Source organism: Acromyrmex echinatior, chromosome 3 (assembly GCF_024713525.1).
Source record: "Acromyrmex echinatior isolate Ae372 chromosome 3, ASM2471352v2, whole genome shotgun sequence".
Taxonomy (NCBI): Eukaryota; Metazoa; Arthropoda; class Insecta; order Hymenoptera; family Formicidae; genus Acromyrmex; species Acromyrmex echinatior.
Window position 1 is genome coordinate 5,587,184 of NC_141854.1, and position 8,259 is coordinate 5,595,442.

The 8,259-nt window shown below is 31.3% G+C and overlaps 2 long non-coding RNA genes across 2 annotated transcripts; one reads left to right on the forward strand and one right to left on the reverse strand.

The window, feature by feature from the left end:
* The first annotated feature begins 3,037 nt into the window (after nucleotides 1-3,037).
* On the forward strand, nucleotides 3,038-7,957 carry LOC147910147 (uncharacterized). The gene is made up of 3 exons (XR_015544350.1): nucleotides 3,038-3,126; nucleotides 3,249-3,291; nucleotides 7,470-7,957. It is a non-coding gene; the product is annotated as an uncharacterized LOC147910147 (long non-coding RNA).
* LOC147910148 (uncharacterized) lies at nucleotides 5,029-7,278 on the reverse strand. Its single transcript, XR_015544351.1, has 2 exons — nucleotides 5,734-7,278; nucleotides 5,029-5,401 (listed from the first exon to the last, which is right to left on the reverse strand). It is a non-coding gene; the product is annotated as an uncharacterized LOC147910148 (long non-coding RNA).
* Nucleotides 7,958-8,259: the final 302 nt, after the last annotated feature.

An 8,259-nucleotide genomic window follows, 5' to 3' on the forward strand; every position in this document is an offset into this window, starting at 1 on the left:
TCTGACTTTAAGGATTTCTTATCAAGATGAACCAAAGTTATCGTCTTTTTTCCCCCTTGAAACCATAAAACTTTTGTCTGAAACATTTTTTTTTAATTTCTCCTTTTGGAGATATTCGCGTGTATTGATTAAAATGACCCTGTAGACTAATTACGAGTATTTATCTATCAAGAAGTAACGAAATAATAGCTATCCATCAATTTATTATTTTTAGCAAAAAATTTAGGATTATTTTAAATTTTGAGAAAGAAAATAAAAAAGTGTAGAAAAAAGGGAAAGCAATAATAAAAACGATATTAGAATGATAATAGAATCAGCAGCGTCAGCATTGAGGCGTGTTCGAATTTTCTGGTGCTCCCTGGATGTCATATCATTCTTGTTTAAAGTTCAGTAAACAATTATAAGAATGAAGTAATACTTGGATGGCACTCAGATGGGAAGCAAAACATAGCTTTTTATGAAATATCTTACAATATTAAGAAAATAAAAAAAAAACGATTAAGAAGAAGAAAATATAGATAGATATTTTTTTCAAATTTCTTGGTCAAAGTTAAAAATATCATAATATATAAAAACAACTAAAGATAAACTTTTAAACGTTATAAACAAAGCATTGTATTCAAATAAATTAATAAATCCACAAAATAAGGCATTATATCATATCGCTCATTTATTATAACAACTTAGAAGACAAATTTTTCCATATGAAATGAATTTCTTGTTTTGAATGAATAAAATTTTATAATATTAATTTGGAAATATACAATACACAATTTTGATGCACTGAGAAAAAAATTGTTATATTAAACGAATACATTGTATTAAAATTAAATATTTTAACTTAAATAAATATTTATTTCGATTAGAAAAACATTTTATTTTATTTAATATTAATTATTATTTTAATAAAAAAGTATTAAAAGTATTAAAAGTATTAAAGTATTAAAAGTATTTATTTTATTAAAAGTATTATATATTTGTAATGCTACATATTAGAATTAAACATGTAGCATTTTAGAAAAAGGAAATATTTACTAAAAATAAAAAAATTATTTATTGTAGAAGAATATATTTTTTTTAAAACAAGTAGTCATAAACAAAAAATTATTTATTACTTTAAATAAATCGATATATTTAAATTAAAGAGAAACGAATGTGATTGACATCATTAATTTGAAACAAACAAATAAAAAAAAATGTTTTTTTACGGCAAATAACATAAATTTTTAATGTATCTCTTAAGTTCGAATTAATAATGTCAATTACATTGTTACGTCCAAACTCCAAACATATGAATGGATTGATTTAGAGAAAGAGGGGAATGAGAAGGATGGAGTATGGAAGGACGTTAAAGCAGATGCTTTGTTTCGCATGCACCTGAAGCGAAAGGGATGGAGCGAGTCGAACGTACTTAGGTGACTTTGAAATATGAGTCAATGTCCCAATAAGAAGTTATGACTCTGCTTTCAAAAGTACGATTGTGGATCCTATTTTGGGTCAAGGAACTGAATCTCTTTAATTCGGTACCGTGTGCGAATCTTTGTTAACAGGATGGAAATATGAGGAAATAATAAAAAAAATTACAAGCAAAATGTTCTAATTAAGTATATATATATATATATATATATATATATATATATATATATATATACATTTATATATATATACATTTATATATATATATTTATATATAAATAAATTTATTAACTTTTTACCTTGTTTTATCTTATTTTACCTTATTTTTATTTTTATTGCACTTTCTAAAATCTCTTAAATATATATTATAAAATATGCTTCTCTTATACATATATGAAAACTAGAAATTATATATATATATATATATATATATATATATATATATATATACTTTGATTAAAACTTCTAATAAAGATATGTTGTACTAATATATATGTACATAATTGTAATTTAAACCATCAATATAATGTCGTCAGTGTTTATCGAGAGGTCCCATACGATAGCATAACGATACAATTCAATATCTTACCGACACTTTTAACAACAGTTATAGTTTTTATCGAATTACAGAATATGACTTTTTGTTATAGTGCAAGCAGTTCATGATAACAGCATGTTAGCGTACCAACATCGTTGTTAGCGCGTTTGAATACAGGCCTTTACGTTATATAAGAGTCTGTGCTACGGTCATATCTCCCAATTTGAAGCTCGGGCTTCGGAGCAGTAATTGCTGGAGACCAAATTCAGTATTTTATGTAAATCACACATAAGAGGGAAGCACAGGCTCTTGCATAATACTGTATTTTCATGCTAACGCTTGATTCGAGCGTCAACATGAAAATGCAGACTAATGCCTTCGGTATACCAGCGCGATGTTCATCGCATTGATATACCGGAGTCATAATGCATAAGGCCGGAATCACGCATTGAAGAATGAGATTGAAGATTGAAAGATTGAAGTTTCACCAATCAGAACAAAAGGAGCTAAAACTTCTTTATCCTCATTGAAATTTCAATATTTAATCTTTAATCTTAATCTTCAATGCATAATCTGATCCGGCCTAACACGTAAGACATAAAAAATCTAACCAATCAAAGCTTTTTAATTCACGGAAACGAAGAAACAAAGGATTTTGATTGGTATATTTTCTTATGCATTATGTGTAAAAGTGCTTTTTCATGAGCGTCAGTTGATGCGAAAATTAGATAAGGGTAAGGTTAGATTATTATTATAAATGACACCGATATTTTAACGCGCGAATGAAAAAGGTTTTACGCGTCATATTTTTGTAATTCGCGTGAAGAAGTCGCTAAAAGTTAGATTAATTCAATGATAATTTAAAATCCCCCTAAAAATCAATAAAATTAAGCTCGTTCGACGCGTTTTTGCATGAAATGAAAGAATTTGGCAGAAAAAACTGTCGCTCTGCCCCGTGAACCGAGATATTAAGCATTAAAGTTGACAATCATTGAGATTAGAAAGCCTATAATGAGAGAATCTCACCAACTCATCATGTGATCCGAATCGTGCTCTGATTGACTCGGAGCGCATGGGCTCAAAAAGATAAGAATGACAATGGACGCGTTCAAGTCAACAAAGTGACTAGGTCTGCTCACCAAGCAATTAAATATGATTGGTTGGATCCACAGGTAAGAACCAATTATGCTCATTCGCTTGGCAAGCATGCCTGTGGCTTTGCCGTCTTGAACTTGTTCAATGACAGAAAAATAAAAGCCGCAGCTTGTGTCACTATCATTCTAACCTTTTCTAGGCGCCATACGCCCCAAGCCAATCAGCGCGATTCGGATCACATAGTGAGTTGGCGACTCTTTTATTATAAAATGGGCTCTCTAATGTCCATTTTCACCAATGTAGATTAACTTTAATCTCGGTTCAACTTACTCTTCATCTTTTTCTAATCTTTAGAACTAGAAAAAGATGAAGAATTGAACTGAGATTAAAGTTAATCTATATTGGAAACGGGCAATAATTGAGGTTAGGAAATTTATCACAAAGACAAAATGAGGTCTATAATTGTACTGTTCTACATGGGTTTTGAAGCGGCCTCCCCTCTTCCCTCTTGCAAAGTTGTGCACGATCTATAATTGTGCTGTTATTGTTGAAGTTAGAAAATCTGTCATGTAGACAGTGGGATATAAAGAATAGTGCTTATTGGGACAGTATTGTTAGACAGGCCGGGTTTCAGACGCATGCGCGTTCAATGTAGCTTCAGTAACGTATCGGTCACTAGTAAATAGGAGATCATTAGTCGCCTAGGTAAAATTTTTTCAAAAATAAAAATTTTAATATATTTTACATATTTTACATATGTATACATATATAGAAATATATTATATATATTTATATGTATACGTATGTAAAATATGTAAAATATATTAAAATTTTCAACATTTTTAACCTCAAGCAACTAATAATCTCCTATTTACGCGCATGCGTTTGAAATCCGGTCCGTTTAACAACACTGGTTCGGGGCAGCTACGCTCATACGACAAACTTTTCAACAGTGTCACTAGTGTATTCATGTTTCATATATTCATGTTATATCAGAGAGAAATCTGAAAGAGAATATGACGGCCCGTTTGTTGTGCTACGTGTAACTACACATATAGCACGATTATATGAATCAAATATCGATTTATCATCTCCAGCCTTGAAAAATGGATGATGTACCCTAAGAAAAGTAGACATTGTTATGTAGTTTACATCCACTTTGTCAGAGGGCAGTAATGCGGCAGCATTTTGCGGTTACAGGTTTTGGGCCGTCATGTCTTCTCTCAGATTTCTCTCTGATACAATATATTCAAGTAGACTGAGGTTTGGTCCAGTAATTTAAGCGTATCTATTACAACGCGTTTCATATTACCGTCAGTCTCAATTTTGTCGTATCTCAATTAACTGTATTTTCTTTTATTTTGACAAATGATTTATATCTATTATAACATTTGTTTGCATGAATTTATGGACAAAATTCTTATAATTTGTAATTTACTTATTCTTGTAATCACATCTCTCATCATCTAATAGTAAGCTTATTATTACAAGATTGCATAATCCGTCAATAATTTGGTACTTTTTCATATTCATTACGGAAAAAATTATATTAAATACACAAAGAAATTCATGCATCTTACTTGGATCATCCAATCCTATAGTGGCTGCCTTTAATGCATGAGAAATGTTCTTTGTTTCTGAAGAATTTTTGTAACGCTGATGATGACTCAAAAAAAAAAGAGTCGAAACGTTCATAGAAATATATTCAATTAAATATTGCACTGAATAACAGTATTATTTAATTACGCTACAACAACTGTGATATACTCTCATTTGCCTTTATTCACTATTTTATTATTTTTCGAGAGTCGTAAGGAAACTACTACATTTTCTTTGCATAAATTAACAGTTGTAGAGCTCCAATTAATATATATATGAAATAATTATTTTGATATAAAAACCTTAAAAAAAAAGAGAGGAAGAGAAACCTTCAGTAATTATGTGTATGTAAGGAAGCAATATATTAACAAAATGCCATGTTATTGTTTAACTTGAAATGTATTTACAGCCAAATAAAATATTAAATAAAGAACACAATCGAATAAAGAACACAATATACATGTGTATATATTCATATAACAAGTTCAAGTTTAAAGGGATCGAGTGGTTTGAAAAAAATCAACGATTTTGTTGTGAATTCTTTTTGGAAAAACGGTTATAGCTATCAATTTTAGGTTTGGACCTATATTTTATTTACACTTTGTTCAATATGTATGAATTTTTATGAATCAAAATGTGTTAAAATGTCTGAGGGGCAACAATAATGGCGGCAAACGTGTCTAAATTAATGAAATTTTGTTAAATATCTGACCTTGTATAACCACAACTATACATATATACGACGACAGTCATCTAAAAACAAAAAAATCAAATTGATTTGTAATTAATAATGTTGAATGTATATGGTAAAATTATAAAAAAAATCACGATTTGTTAAAATTACTCTTTTGTAAAAAAAAGTTCTTCTTTTGACCATTATTTTTCCCATTAAATTGCCAAAAAAACTATTATTGTTTTGAAAAATTAATTATTTCTTTTAGATTTACCGTATGGAGAAAATAGTTGTAATTAATGTAAAAAGCGTAGATCAGTGCGTTGAGTTTTCTCTCTACAATATCAGCAAATTTCAAGAAAAATGCGTTTAAAGTTTTGAGTTAGAATACTTCTGTTTTTTTAGTACTTACAATAAATTTTTTTTGTTCGGCGATTTCTGGATCATAAAACTGTTCTCTTCATGAAATTTTATGAAATGTTTCTTTGTTCGAAGAAGTAACAGCCGCGACATATGGCGCCGCGCCGGATCGAAACTCAAACACGTCTATGCACCATTTCAGTAACCATGAATAACTCCGTTATTCTACATATTTCTATGAATTGTTTTGGCAATACATTTTCAAGTCGACTTTCCAAAAATGCAATAAAAAAATCAATTTTTCCACTCTTCTAAATCATCCGACCTTAAGAAAAATGAGGAAGTACGTGTAATTAAATGATAACATTATTTTACAAATGTTTCAAAATATTTGAAAGTGAACATAAAAAGTGCTGGTTATTGTGTATATTAACGACATGATTATGTAACGGCGAACTAACAAATGATACTTATATAGGTGATCATTAAATTCGTCATCTAATAGCAAAAATACTGAAAGGAACAATGAATAATGAACAGATGATATCTACGCTGGCCATAATATCACCTTCTCTATTATTCAAAATATCAGAAAAAATAATCAATTTGATTGTTAATAATTTTTTAATAATTAACGAGCAACGGCTATAAATCTTCTGAAGCTTATTCAAGATCATAATCTCGATAATACAGGGTACGTTACCAAAATCCAGACAAATCGAACAATTTCTTTAAATAAAATGTTTTTAATTAAAAATTAAATATTACAAAAAATCCGTTTATATAGCACTTGGGCGAGCCCTGTAGAGCACAATTATTCGACATATCCCTCATTAGCTTGAATGACGGCCTCTATTCTCGGTCTAAAGCGTTCGCATGCACGCTATAATGTAGCGCTGTCCATACCGACGAATGCTGCCTCAATAGCGGTCCTTAATGACATCACATTGAGATGCTGAGACTTGTTTGTGACCCTTTAAATTATGCTCCATATGTAGTAGTCCAAGTGATTTAAATCTGGGCTGTCAGAGTGGGGGGTTAGGAGGTCAGAGTGGGAGCCGAGGCGAGCAACTCGGCTTGTCCTAGCAGCCTCAGAGAGAGTATCTGTTGTATTTTTAATGTATACGATTTTGTATCGAAGGTTCTCCTCGGCAATTCGACGCATTGTTGGCTCGCTTACACAACAATAGATGCTAATTTTTGTAACGATTGCTCTGTCATCCGAAATCAGCGCTTGAACCCTTTCAACGACGGCGGGGGTCCTCGCGGTGCGTTCTTTCGAGTGACTCTTCCTCACTGGCATACTAGAACGTTGGACTGTTCTAAAACCGTATATTTTGTCACAAACGATTGCTCTCGGGTATTCAAAGAACCGAATTATTTCCGTTGTTGAGCGCTCAGCGCGAAGGCCTTCGATGATCGCGGCTGTTCGATTATACTCCGCACTTGGTTTCAACATCGCCATTTTGAGAATATGACTGTTTACTAGAAGCATCAAGCTTTCTCGGACGCCAATAACAATCTCTGACGGAGGCATAATATAGCGGAAAATTTAAATTAAAATTTATCCGGATTTTGGTAACGCACCCTGTATAAGGTAATTGGAACTGGTTTTCCTATACTAAATAATTATTCTCCATAATGGCACGGCAAATAAAAAAATTAGTCACCTTTAATTAGAAAGTTAAGCTACATTTTCCTAACTACGTAACATCATGGTGTTAAATAATATCTTTCTGTGATTATATCGACAAAGATCGTCAAAAAGAATACGAAATATCTTTACAGACCTACATACACGATGGCCTCGTCTCGCTAACCGGGACACGCGTTAAAGTCACCACGAGCTGCAGATGTTGCCTGATGTTGCCTACGCAAGGATATTATTAAGATTACGCCGCGCGGCGTCACGGGCATTAGGATGCGTTAAAATGAATCATGTCCATATCTATTCATTCAATAAAATTTCATCGCCATTCGAATTTTAAGCTATACTTCAATATAACTGGATCCTCATTACCGAAGATGATCCTTATTCTTAAAATAATGACACGAAAAACAGAAACAATTATCATTAAACTAATTCTTAAAACGTGTCAATAGTACTCAGCTATGTAAAAATGCGTTTTTCAAGTAACGGCTGTTATTCATAAAAAATGTTGGTATTGATTTTCAAACCAAAAGATGAATATATATATATATGCATGAACTATATAATAAGCATAATTTGTGTTCAAGAAAAAAAAAAGATTTGAAATAAATGTCTATTCCCAAAATTGATTCTACGGAATATTTTCTTATGAGACAATTAAATTTTCATTTGCGTACAAACTTTATGATACAAAACTTTATCTTATACAGTCTCTTAATCGAAACTGAACATTAATAACAAAAAAACACATTAAATTACGTATTTCTAAGCGGGATTCCCACGAGATGATAGCTTCGTGCTATGCATCTAGTCGATGTATTATCGCGTAATTTTTATCTAACGGTAAAGATCATCGTGGTCCGGCGCGGCGGAGACGTAGTGGAGGCGGAAGGGAAATCTACACTGCCCGGTTTCTTGCAGCCATGA